Genomic DNA, 13,389 nt, shown 5'->3' on the forward strand with positions numbered 1-13,389 from the left:
ACAAACCAATTAGGGATATACACAACTTCCAGTGAGCATCAGATTTCAGACCACTTCTCATCCTGAAGAAAGAGCTTGCTGATTGTTTCTTGTACTCTTCCCAACAGGATGTACAATATACAGATAATGAAAGCTTGGAAGACACTTTGGATGCAAATGATGCAGTACCATAATGTTCTCCCACTACCCAAGGTAAGCTAGATTTCTCCCTTCTGCACAGTGAGAGGATTAGAGCTTGCTATTTGGTTAAACATGGCCAGGCACTTTATTTCTAAGCAAAGCAATTCTGGATGACTCCAGATGTTCCAGTTATGAATACAGGCTACTGAAACTGCATCTATTTTCCTGGCATCTCATACCATCTCTTTTGGATGAAGGGTCATCAGCACTTAACTTGGAATAGGTGGCCTTCAGGCCTTTCTGCTCTTACAAATACTACCCTAAACCTTCCCCTTCTGTCCAAGGTCAATAATAAAAATGACTGGAGTAAACTACTGGGATCTCAGAATTTTCATTTTGCCCAAAGGGACCGAGATCAAAGGGTCCTCAAATTATGCCCCACCTATATATGGGCCTCACACATAACCCGCTGATGACGAACTTTAGATCGTTTCCCTCTAACCATGGACTCTAAGAAAATACCTGTGTGACCACAGGGGCAACATTTAATTCTGCCCTGTGTTAACAGAGCCTGACACTGCAGTCTTCTGTTTTTCATACCATCCTTCATGCACTTACCCATGTAGCTGATGACAAATTTCAGGAGGTCTTAGAGACTAACAATCATGACTCATGAATAATGCTTAGATTGCTTCCTATCACTGTGTAACTGAGGATGCAAATCTAAACTGTGAAGCAGTGCTACTTCCCCTGCTCAAGGTAGGCTAGGACATTTTTTTTATCCTTAAAGGGCTTTGGGACTTTAAGCAGACTCTAAGTGTGCTTTAATCTTCTACTTCTGAACATCATTGATTTAGATAACCAACTTCTGTTCATTATAAATCAAATGCACCCTCTGTATATAAGAGGGTCCAATATCTATCTTACAAGATGGACAGGGCATGAGATAATCTCTCCCTGCACAAAGCCTCAAACTCCACTTCGAGGCAAAAAGGTCCTCAATAATTACACTCTGTGATCAAGAAGGATTTCAAATTCATTTCTGATGACAGAGGGCACACAAATTCCACTTAACTGTATCTCACATCTAACACCTCTCATCTGGAAGGGACATCAGAATAACTACTTTTGTCCCAGTAGTCCTCAAATGCATATACTCTGTCCAAGAGGTCTGTAAATGTCATCCTTTCATAGTGGGTCTTTGATGCCTTTATCTCTGCCTATAATGAGGAGCCTCAGACACTCCATGTCTACTCATAAAGATTTCCTCTTATCCTTCTGTCTAGGGGGCAACAACACTTTCTCCTAATGCCCACATTTCTGGAAATCCTTTATCCCAATGTGGACTCCTGCCGACCCTCTCTTGAAAGGTGTCAATTGATCTTGTTCTACTGACATGGTGTGCCTGCTATATCCCAACTGTCTAGGATATCTTCTGAACTTATTCCTACTACATATATTCTGAGACATTCCTCCACTGAAGAAAGAGGCCTTGGACTTATTTCCTCTGACCAAAAGATTCATAGCCTAAAGATAACCATTCATCCTGTTGGAATAATGAAACAACTGCAGCCTGGACTTTGATACAGCACAGAAAATATAGGGACACTCTAAATACTGAAAGATATTTGGAAAGTAATCTAGCAATCCTGAAATTTACTCTGCTCCACAAGGTACTTACATGTTCTCCAATGAGAAATGGCCATTATTATTTTATTGAAAATAGCCAGAGATTATACCACTGTGACAAATGAGTATAGAATTTCACTTTTCACAGAGTTTCTCAGAAATCCCACTTATGACCAGGGTGCTGTGACACTCTTATTCCCATGAAGTCTGGCACATTACCTTGTAGAGGAAGGGCACAACAGTGCTACTTCCATGCAAAGCTGCCCAAGCTCCTCCACCATTCTACACAGGAATATTTATACATTCATAAGAGGGAGTGCTCCAGACCTGGCCTGTGTGATTGAGGAAACCCACCAGAATCACCATCTTCCCAGTGCATCTTTTACAAACAACTTCTAATTTCAGTGGTCTGGAAAGCATTTTTCTGACCTAAGAGATCTCAGAGCACTGTGAACTGAGGTCCCAAAGGGAAGGGAATCAAGGCAAGGGAAAATCAGACTACTTTCTTTGTTTTGGTCTCACAGACACAGATAGTCTGTCCTCCATGCAGAGGAATGCATAGATGGACATATATTTGAGGAAGACACTGAACCTGATGCTACTGCATTGCAGCCTCTTAAAAGACTTCTAAGACATCTGTCATGCCTAGCAAGGACATTCACATGATATGTATTCTAGATTGTGATTTCAGGTTTGGAGCTAATAAAGGAGCGTTCTATAATTCTCAAGGTATCAATCAACCTTCAACTTCTGCTCAGTAGTACTCCAGACATAAAGAATAAGAGAGGCTGAGCCTCTTCCAAATAATCTTGGAGGGCTCCAATCTCATCTTTCTAATTTTGAGCATCTTGGATCTATCACATGTCCCCAGAGGGGCAGAAACAATTCCTCCTCTGCACACAGGAAGATTGGATATGTCTCCCATTACCCAAAGTACTCTGAGTGCCCTCTTTTACTGACTTGGCTTCTAGACGATTTCCTCTCCCTAATTATACCTGAAATATTCCTCTTCTCACGAAAGCATCCCATGCTGCCTGTTCTAATACAGAATTACAGTCCACCAGTACCCAAAGGATTCTCAGAACTTCAAAGTATTCTCCTGTAGGAGTGTACTCACTAAGTACATAATTGGGCCTCAGATCCTTCCAAACTCCTGCCTCTGATTTTCCAGTGGGTCTCAGATTTCATTTTTCCCAGGCCATCTTCAAATATGCCTTTCTAACCAAGGAGGACACCACATTGTCCTCCTCTGGTGCAGGGTCCTCAGACATTCCCCACCCTATCTTTAAGACCTATAGTATTTCCATCCACCCAAAGGGACCTCCAGACCTCCCAGACTGTAAGTTGCAGAGCCCAAGCTTAGCAAGTGCAGCCCAGAACAGAAGCTCACTGCCTCAAGGCAGAAACCAAAATGATGTGTTCCCCACATTTCATACCTAGACCTAGCAGCTGAACATATGCTTAAGAAGGAGAACCAGTGTGGGACTGTCACCCAGGTTTTTGATAAATGCTCAGACTGCTGCATGACCTAGCACCACATTCACTATAATGAACAGATGTCTCTGAGGAAGAGTATTGGAATTTCAAACTCTACCCAACCAAACATGCTAGTTTACCTCTATAAAAAGATCATAGATTTCCACTCTCTTCCCAAGAATCCCTCAAGTATTTCACCTCTGATCCTAGGGATCTTGTATTTTCTCCATGGCTTTTGGGGTTTCATTTCTTTCCCATACCTCTGGACAACATTCAGACTACTCACCTCTGACCCACTGATCCCTGGTCATACATCCCTGGCTAGTCTTGAGGGCATTCAGTGTCTGTTTATGAGGCCATCAATAATGCCCACATTGTCTCACACGTACCCTTTCTGACTAATGGAATCTTCAAACTCCACCTCTGGCCAAGGAAACTTCACACAATCCTTTCTCATTAGCTGGGTTCTCTGGATTGACATCTTTATCCTCTGTGCAAACTCTGGTTTTACCTTCTGACCTAGTAGCTTTCCCACTTTGCTCAATATATGTAACACTTACACAATGTGGACAAAGAGGCCTTGATCATTCTCCTACTTATCAATATAACATTCCTTCCCTCAGGTATGAGATCTCCAGAGATGCAGAAAAAGGCTGAAATACCAGTCATCATCTTCAGAGCTTTCATCATCAGTGGAGTGGTCCCAACCTTACTGCTCAGACATAGATGGTTGGACACAAACCTGCTGTTGCATGCCACCTTTACTGAAATCAGTATATCATCCCTTCAGCAATTGCTGTCCCATTATATTGTGATTACAATTTTTCTATAGAAATTAAATGATTTTAAAACACATATGTGAAATGTTTACTGATTTCAACCTGCTTTATGCCTGGTTTTGTTATTTGATGTGCTAATTTGGGGACTTAATTCAAGTGGTCTGTATAGATAACTAAAGCCCAGTTAAGTACTCTTCAATCTCAGGCTACTATTCCATGTGTGGAATGTTTGAAAGAAAAGATACATGTAACATTTTTTCACACTTCTGCACCTTCTTCTAAGTATATCTGTGGATGATTGAATGAGAACTGAATGAAGGTGTTTCTTTTACACGCATACCAAGAACATACTCATGGTTAATGTAAGTTGACAATATGATGCAAAGAATAGTTGTCACCAACTCATTTCTTTATGATGTATAATGAAAAATACATTTTGTATACACATTTAATTCTCTAAATGGATGCATGATCAAAAGATCTATGATGGTCTTGTAATCTTAACCTAATATACTTTAGATTTTTAATTTTCCCTCTCAAGGAATACATTTAGTGTGTGTAGAAAAATACTTCATGATATTAACATATAAGATTCTATAACTTTTTATACATAAATATGAGGTTCGTTGTAGGAAGTTTATAAAACCAAGCATTTATTCTAGGATTTCAATTTAATCTGTTCCTTGACTCTATTTATATGTGGCCCTTGGGAATATATCCCAAAAAATCCCATTGCTAATACAGCAATAAAATACTTTGTATACTGACATAATACTTGGAGTGTGTACATATAAAATCACAAAATTTTATTTATATTCTTTGTGGGATATATTATTCTATAATCTAGAATGTCTTTTACTTCATTTTTTAAACCAGTGTTTCCCTTGCTTTGCTGTACTTCCAAGAGTTGCTAGAAATGACTGCTGCTTTAGGGGTTAAGTATTTTTGTTAGTGAAGATATAACCAGAACTCAAAAGAGAACTTTCTGACTGAGTGATAGGTAAATTTAGTTGGGCTATATTCCAAGTTAATTTATCATTGAACCATCCCATTTGTTTTACTGGAAAAGAAAAAAAAAAAGGTTTGCTTTTTACTGCTGGGTCACAATTTGTCTAGCAAATAAATGTTGTAATTTTTATATCTCAATTTTAAGGTTTCCTTATTTGTATTATAGGAAATTGATGATTTTGAAAAAAAACACATGTATCTTGGAGCAGAGGTTGTATGACAAAATATATTCAGCAGCACAAGTAATTTCTGTAGAAGTGTGTGTGGAAACAGGGATTCCAAGTAAAAAGCTGGGTCTGCAGAGAGTGATTGACTGACTGGAACTTTAGTGCTTTTGAGACAAGGGACATTTTTTTTTCACTGAGTATATATCAGTATGGCTCGGAATACCCATCTTTCTCACACTGTTACCCACTCATATTGCCATTCTACATTTTGAAGCTCAGTTTGACCCAGTATTGGCCATTGGAATTTGTTGTGTTTATCTGATGCCTCTGGAGTATTTCCTGAGTCTGAACATTTCACTCTGTGCCTTTGTATAGTACATGGAAAGGCAGGGCACCTGGAAATGTAATGGTAAATGGACAAGGTCATGCTTCCACTTTGTGTATATATTCCCTGGCATTGCTGGGTGTGTTCAGGGTTATCAACTAGGAAAAAAAAGTGATCGTGTGTGTATTCATTCTACTGAAGAAGTTTGGCCAGACAAGCCACCATCATTTGATCCTCTGGGACTTAGCTGCTTTCTCCTCCTGGTTTCCTCTACTCCATGTTTATTTCCTGTGTCTTACCTTCCAGTGTGACAGAGAAAGGTTTGATCTCTGTATCCCAGAGGCATGAGCTTATTGTGAAGAATGCAGTGTGCTGTGGAGATTCCTGACCTGAATGGATGTATAGAATGTGTGTTTGCTCTGGGCAGGTTTTTTTTTTCTCTTCCACCATCCTTACCTACTTAACAGGTTATCCATATTCTGTCTCATGATCATCAGCAGTCTTTTGAGGTTAATTGTGATTCCATGTGCAAAAACAGTGTGCCAACTCAAAAAGAAGGAGGGACAAAGACTCTCTGGAGTAATTCTTTTACAGCAAGTGTTCAAGAACTCAAGGGTGGGTACTAGATTAGTGGTACTCCCATGTGGTGTGTGCTGCATATCCAGCTCTCTCTGGTGTCATTCTTAATATCGTTCAGTCACAATCTTCCCATGTACTGTTGAGTTCCTAATACACCCCTTTGTTCTCCACATGGGAAGCACTTCCAATCACTGGCTCAGGAAATCTTTGGGTCTTCATATGGAACACACACACACACACACAAACACACACACACACACACCTTTAAACTATAAATTCCTTGGCTACCTCTAAGGCAAATTCTAAAGGCACTCCTAAATCTACTCTTGCTAACCCGTGTCCTATCAAGGAAGTGGCCAGTGGCCACTTACCAGAAATTTCAGATGGCTCTTTGGCCTTATCTAATGAACATCCTATGTCCATCTGTCTTTCTCCCCCATGTCCTGGTGATTCCTTTCTCCTCCCTCCTGATTCCTAGCATTTGCAACTCTGTGGTCCTGACCCATCTCTCTTTGCACAGTTATTGGCCCCTGGCATCTTTATTGAACAATCAAAATTCCATTGGGAACAAAGACCTTTAAATTTTGGATACACATTTTTTAGTTGAATCAAGCATTAGAACCAATCATGAACAACCAATGTAATAGCCAAATCTCCAATTCATATAACCTGTATCTTTAGAGAACAACATCACATCACACCACAACATCACATCTTTTTTAAATTTTTTTATTAGATATTTTATTTACACTTCAGATGGCATCCCCTATCCCCATTACCCCCACCCCCCTTAGGAAACCCATATGCCATGCCCCCTTTCCCTTTTTGCATTTATACTTTTTTGAAAAAAAACTGTTAATCATAGGCTTTATAAGTGTGGAATTGTTCAATCAGAGGTGTAACCCACTGACCGACCTAGATATAACAACTATCTTTGACTGGTGGAGATACATGAATATCTGCCTCCCTGTCTTCCCCCTCTTTTTCTCTTTCATCACCTAGCTTCTTCTCTCCTTCTTCTTCTCCTCTTCTTACTCCTTTTCTTCGTCTCTGTACTCCTCCTACCCTAGCTCCTCCTACACATCACTCTTCCTGTTAAAATGAAACTTTTCTCTCAAAATACAATTAGAGCATAATTATGCCAATTTGTACCAGTGAGGTACAGGATAGTCCTAATACCCAGTCCATCCTTTTGTTGACTAACCAGCTCCTCTGTCATCTATTCTAACTAGAACATTTAGTTCTGAACCTGGCTTTAGGATGAATGTCAGCTGACGGCCATCCACTCAAATCTTTTCTCTTAAGGTCAATAGCTATATGTTCTCAACCCCATCAGAAATCCAGAATGACAGAGTTAACTATAATTGTGGGAAGCACAAATCATAGTCTCTAAAACTCAATGATCTCTCTCTCTCTCTCTCTCTCTCTCTCTCTCTCTCTCTCTCTCTCTCTCTGTGTGTGTGTGTGTGTGTGTGTGTGTGTGTATAGGCATGCAAATGGCATGGTACAAGTGTGGAGATCACAGGACAATTTAGGTTTAGATTTAGTTTTATCCTCAATCTTTAGAGTCAGGGATTCTCTTTTTCTGCTGCTGTAGTATACTACACATAGCATATACTCCAGGCTTTGTGGCAAGAAAGCTTTTAGTGAGTTCTTATGCCTCTGTCACCCATCTTGTTGTTGGAATCCTGAGATTATAGATTGTGAGGCCACATCTGGCTTTTTCCATGATTTGTGTGATCTGAACTCAGATCTTGAAGCATGCCTTTGAAACAAGCACTTTTACTTGTTGAGTCATCTGCAAGTTATAAAAGCCATCTTCTCTGCTCCTTAATCTTCTTTAAAATTCTAAGTCAAAAGTGTCTGTTTTTTCTTCCCTTTTCTTTTTTTTCAGACACCAGTGAGAATCCTGAGCCTGCCTGTTCTGGCACTCTGGAATTCTTTCTTATATGAAGGGCTTAGGCATGCCCATCATTTACGTCTAGCACAATTAACTACTGACTCAACTGATGAATCTTCCTGGTCTCTTGTACCCTGACTCCAAAGGGATGGCTTTCTCTATTTCTCCTATCCCCCTCTTGTCTCCTGACAGCTACCAAAACTTACATCATGTCTAATTGTTGAGCTCTTCTTTGCAAAATGATAGCTTATTCTTAAGAATAAAAGACCTCCAAATTGTCCCCTCTGTAACAAAAGTGTCTATTTAAATGTGAAACTGAAAGTGAGTGTGTTAGAAAATCAAACTCCAAGAAAAGTTGCATAGTGTGTGACTATAATGACTTCCACAATCAAGAGGCAGAGACTGGAAGATCACAAGATGGTCAAGGTCATCCTGCACTACATAGTGAATTCCAGGCCAGCTAGAAGTCTATGTAAAAGAAAACCAAACCACAGAAGAATACACACTAAATTCAGAAATAGCACATACACATGCATGATGGTTGGTTTTGTGTCATCTTTGCACAAAGCAGGGTCATCAGAGAGGACAGAGTCACAACTGAGAATATTCTTCCATAAGAATATGCTGTAGGCAGGCCTGTAGAGCATTTTCTTAGTAAGTGATTGATGGAAGGTGGTCCTGGGTTCCATATAAAAGCAGGCTGAACAAGTCATGTGAGTAAGTCAGTAAGCTGCATCCCTCTATGGCTTCTGCATCAGCTCCTGTCTCCAGGTTCCTGCTGTATTTGATAATCTGCCCTCACTTCCTTTGTTGGTGAACAGTGATGATAGGAAGTGTAAGCCAAACAAACCTTTTATTCCTAACTTGCTTTTGGCCATTGTATTTTTCTCACAGCAACATTAACTTCATATGAGACAAAAAGTGAATCGAAAGAATAGTGATCTTATACAAAAATAAATGTAGCTCAGGGCTTAAACTTTAAAAATGCTCAATGATAAAACACACTCAGTAAAGTAAAATGCTCCATGCTTGTTTCTCATTTATTAAATCAAGAACTATATGTGCCTTGTGAGTGTGGCTTTAGTGTGTGTGTGGATGACTGTGTGTATGTGTGTGTGCGTGTGTATCGGTGTATGTGTTTTTGCAGGTCATGAATGAAGAAAGTGGACCAGTACCAGAGGTAGACAAGATTTGAGGGGGATAGAAAGAGAGAGGACAATAAAATGTGTGACATTAAAGCAAAAGGTACATTTAGGTGTGAAAAGACACACAATAGAAAAACAGATATGCCAAAGTTTTTGGAGTCAACCTAGACACCAGAAAAAAGAATTAAAGGAAATCATGTTGAAACCATTAAAAGTTGTACCCTGTTTCTGTTAGAAATCACACACACACACACACACACACACACACACACACACACACACACACACACACAGACTTTATTTGAAGAAGTCACATAGTCCAGAGAATGTGCCACAGCAAATGTAGCTATAAACCAGCTGTCCAACTTGAATTTCTATGTGTACATAAATTATTCTTTAGGACTTTAAGGGAATTAACACACAAAATACAAAGTAAAACTGGTTTGTTAACATGACACATACTTTTAATCAGGACAAAAGAAAGTTCTTAAAAGAGAGACAAGTCTATAGAGGGAAAAGAGAAACACTTGGAAGACAGTACAACATAAAGAGTGAAGAAAATGCATAAACAATGTACAAATATTATTTCCTCTTTATATCAATCTGTGTGTTGGTTGGAGCAAGAATGTATATGTTGTAGTGTAGAGTGGTATACTGTGGTGTGCTGAGGTGCACTATAGTGTGATGTGGTGTGCTGTAGTGTTTTGCGGTGGTATTCTCTGGTGTGTTGTGTGTTGTGGTGCATTCTTGTGTGCTATGGTATGTGGTGATGTGCTATAGTGTGGTGTGGTAAAATATGATGTTGTGGTGTGATGTGCCACCCCTCTTTTTATGAAAGAAAAGAGGGTGGGATGTTGGGCCTTGGACTAGGTAACTCTATTTAACCTGTTACCTTCAGTCAAGTAGGACACAGGTAGAGGGCGTGATTAACAAGTATCTACCTCCAGAGATTTAAATATTAATGAATTATCAAAAGGCCAGGGGCGTAGCTAATTAAGTTATTCCCTCCCCTTTTTCCTTCCCTATAAAATGAGACTCCCCTGGCCTTTGGGGGGAGGGAAGGAAACGTGTACCACTTACATCCATTAACCATGTCATGAACAATAAAGCTTTGAAAAACCGGACTCCACTTGTCACATGGTCTCTCTGCCTGATTCCCAGCTTTTAGAACCCTAGAACCTTGCGATGCAGCCGCTGGCCCGCCCACCGACAGCTGTGTGAATTTGGGATCCTCTGCTGGCGATGTGGGAAGACCGTCCCGGACCCTGATGCCTGACCACCCTGGGACCCTGCCGCCACCAGACTCCCCCCCCCCCCCCGCCTGTGAGATTTCTTCCCCACAATATATGCTCATCAGTCTGACAATTCATTATTGGTAAGATCTCTATTGCTTAAAAAATGTTCTACATGTTCAATGCAACAATAATATGAATAATACTATTTATTTTAATTGGGTTTACTAATTCCAAACCTCACAGATATATGTATAGAAGAATGAAGCTAAGAAACAGAACAAAGACAGAGAAGAACAGTGCCTGAAAAGAGACCTCCATATGGGAGTAAGATTACTAAGCCTGAATGCTATTGGAACAAGGTGGATAAGTCCAGAAAGACTGAAATCAACAGTCATAGTTACACTCACACTTTTATAGACAACTGCCTATTTTGAGTGAACATTTCTTAGTGAATCCCATGCTCAAATCAAGCTTGTGTGTAGACTGGGTTGAGAAGACCTGAATATAATTTTGCTACAACCCCACAAGGTGCTGGGATTTTGGGCATGTGTTCTATGCCTGACATCCTGGACAACTGATATTTGATAAGAATGCAATTTCAATTTGATGGAGAAAGGATTGTCTGTCTGAGAACAATGCTGAGTTAAGCACATATGCGAACCCAGAAATATAAATACTGGTCATGGAGAGTTGGCACAGTGTTTAAGATTACTGCCTGCTCTTCCACGGGTCCTGAATTAAAATGCCAGCAACCACATGGTGACTCACAACCATCTATAGGGGAATCTGTTGCCTCTGGCATGGTGGTGTACATGAAGATACAACACTCCCATAAAATATAATAAATATTAAAATATAAATTTGGAAGTACACAGTTATCAAATAAAGTATATATCACAACACAGAAAAAAAACAGTCTCTATCACGTGGTGCTACATGAATATTTCACAGACAAAACAGCAAGGAAAAACCAAAATTGGAGAACTGGAGAAGGTGAAATCTATAAAATATAAAAGTTTCCATTGGTTACAAAATGAGAAGCTTTCAGTCTATGACTAGTTTGAACAGTTCATATCCAGTAGCAACTTTTCTGGAACTTGCCAAAAAGCTTCCAAAAGTCAAGCAGTAAACAGAAATTGAAAAATGTGAAAAGTTGCACATGGGCTGTTGTGTGAACTGGGGCATTGAGTAAGATTGCTCATTTTATAAGGGATTTGTTAGCAACACTAACAAGTCAGGTATGGAGACAGCAGCATGGCTGGGGCTTCTGAGGAGAACCAGAGTTACTTGGTAGAGTGGGTACCACAATAACTGACAACTTAAAATTTCTTAAAATTTGGTTAATCCAAAGCACATAGGTTTTCCATAATTATAACCCCATCACCACGAAGCTGAGGTAGGAGGATCATTTAGAGTTCTAAGCCAGGCTAGGACACCATGATACTGTCTCAAAACAAAGCAAACCTGGAAGTTTAAAAAAAACAAAAAACAAAGAACAAAACCCAACACCACCAAAAATTAGTAAAGAAAGGAAAAGAAAGTATTCTAGCCAACTGCATATGTAAATAATCATCTGAGACATTTATACAGGACCATCATAGACTATTGTTTAGAATTTTCCACCTAATGTCCCACCTCTCATACCGGTTTCACTAGGGGAATACTGGGAGCACAGTGTACACACTCTGTTCTCTCCTATCTCCCCCTCCTCACTTCCCCTCCCGGAAATGGCACCTGTGCATCATGGTACAGAACAGCACCCTCTGAGAGGCAGACTGCCCTATGTCTCTCTCTTTCTGGAGGGGACTCACTAGCCACAAATCCCAAGGTAGAAGTGAGCCAACTCTGGTCTGGGATCCCTGCATCTGTCTTCCCACCCTCAGGGAGACTGAAGTGTTCATCTCTGGGAACCCACAATCGTGGTAAGAGAGAATGCTTCTCTTGGTGCATCAACTAGGTCTCCATTGAAGGTCTCCAAAAGACCCCAGGTACTATGACAACCATAATGCTCCTTCTCTCTCTGCTCAGTACCTAGGAATGCTCCATCCACCCCTCCCTTTCTTTTTCTTAAAGCAGAACTCATTCACCCTTGTTATCTATCACCACTCTGAGAAAGCACATCCTCTAGGCAACTGCCACCAGCATGAAAGCAGAGCTTTGGTCAAGCTGTGACCAAAACCTATTCCTGGAGGTTTGAGCATGCTGTACTCCCCAGACTATGGCAGGCTCCGTGGAAATGTCATCAGGGTTCTAGAGGAACGCTGTTGTCATGGACATAGATGAGCTCTTTTATCATAGTCACCGGTTTATTGACGTCTCCATGGAAATGTTTCCAGGCTGTGACACCCTATGTAAAAAAAAAAAAGTCCATGACAAGAAAAATGTAAAAGTGTGAAGACACCGGGAATCAAACCCAGGACCCCATGCATGCAAAGCATGTGCTCTACCACTGAGCTACATCCCCATGTCTACCCAGACCCTCATCAAAGCCTATATCAAGCCACAATTCCGGAAGCTGCCTTCCTACAGCCTCAAGGGATCTGAATCATTTCTTTCAGGATCATTTATGAATTCTTGTTTACTACTTTTATGGGATTTTTACCTTATTGCTTATAGGAAAAAACAATCTTTATTCAATGAAAAAAAATTATATGAATAGAAACAAATTTTATCTTCTTTCAAACATGGCACTCCTACAATAACTGGACTATCATGACAAAGTAATTACAATGTCTTTCTGCAGGGTTAGTAACATCACACCAGGGTCTAAACCACCAGCCTGGGTACACTAGGGAGGGACCCATGACTCCAGCTGTATATGTAGGGGAGGATGGCCTTGTCAGGCATAAGTGGGAGAGGAGATTTTTGGTCCCATGAAGGCTGAACACCGAGTGGGGGGGGATGTGAGTGTAAGGAGGTGGGTGTGGGGAGGGGGTAGGTGGAGGCACAGCCTCATAGAAGCATGAGGAGGAAGGATGGGATAGGAGGCTTCTGGGTGGTGGGGGGAAGTGGGGTAAGGAGATAAA

At 40.4% G+C, this 13,389-nt stretch overlaps 1 non-coding gene across 1 annotated transcript; it reads right to left on the minus strand.

The window, feature by feature from the left end:
* Nucleotides 1-12,755: 12,755 nt before the first annotated feature.
* On the minus strand, nucleotides 12,756-12,827 carry Trnaa-ugc (transfer RNA alanine (anticodon UGC)). The gene has a single exon. It is a non-coding gene; the product is annotated as a tRNA-Ala (tRNA).
* Nucleotides 12,828-13,389: the final 562 nt, after the last annotated feature.

The sequence above is a fragment of the Arvicanthis niloticus genome, assembly GCF_011762505.2.
Source record: "Arvicanthis niloticus isolate mArvNil1 chromosome Y unlocalized genomic scaffold, mArvNil1.pat.X SUPER_Y_unloc_12, whole genome shotgun sequence".
Classification (NCBI taxonomy): Eukaryota; Metazoa; Chordata; class Mammalia; order Rodentia; family Muridae; genus Arvicanthis; species Arvicanthis niloticus.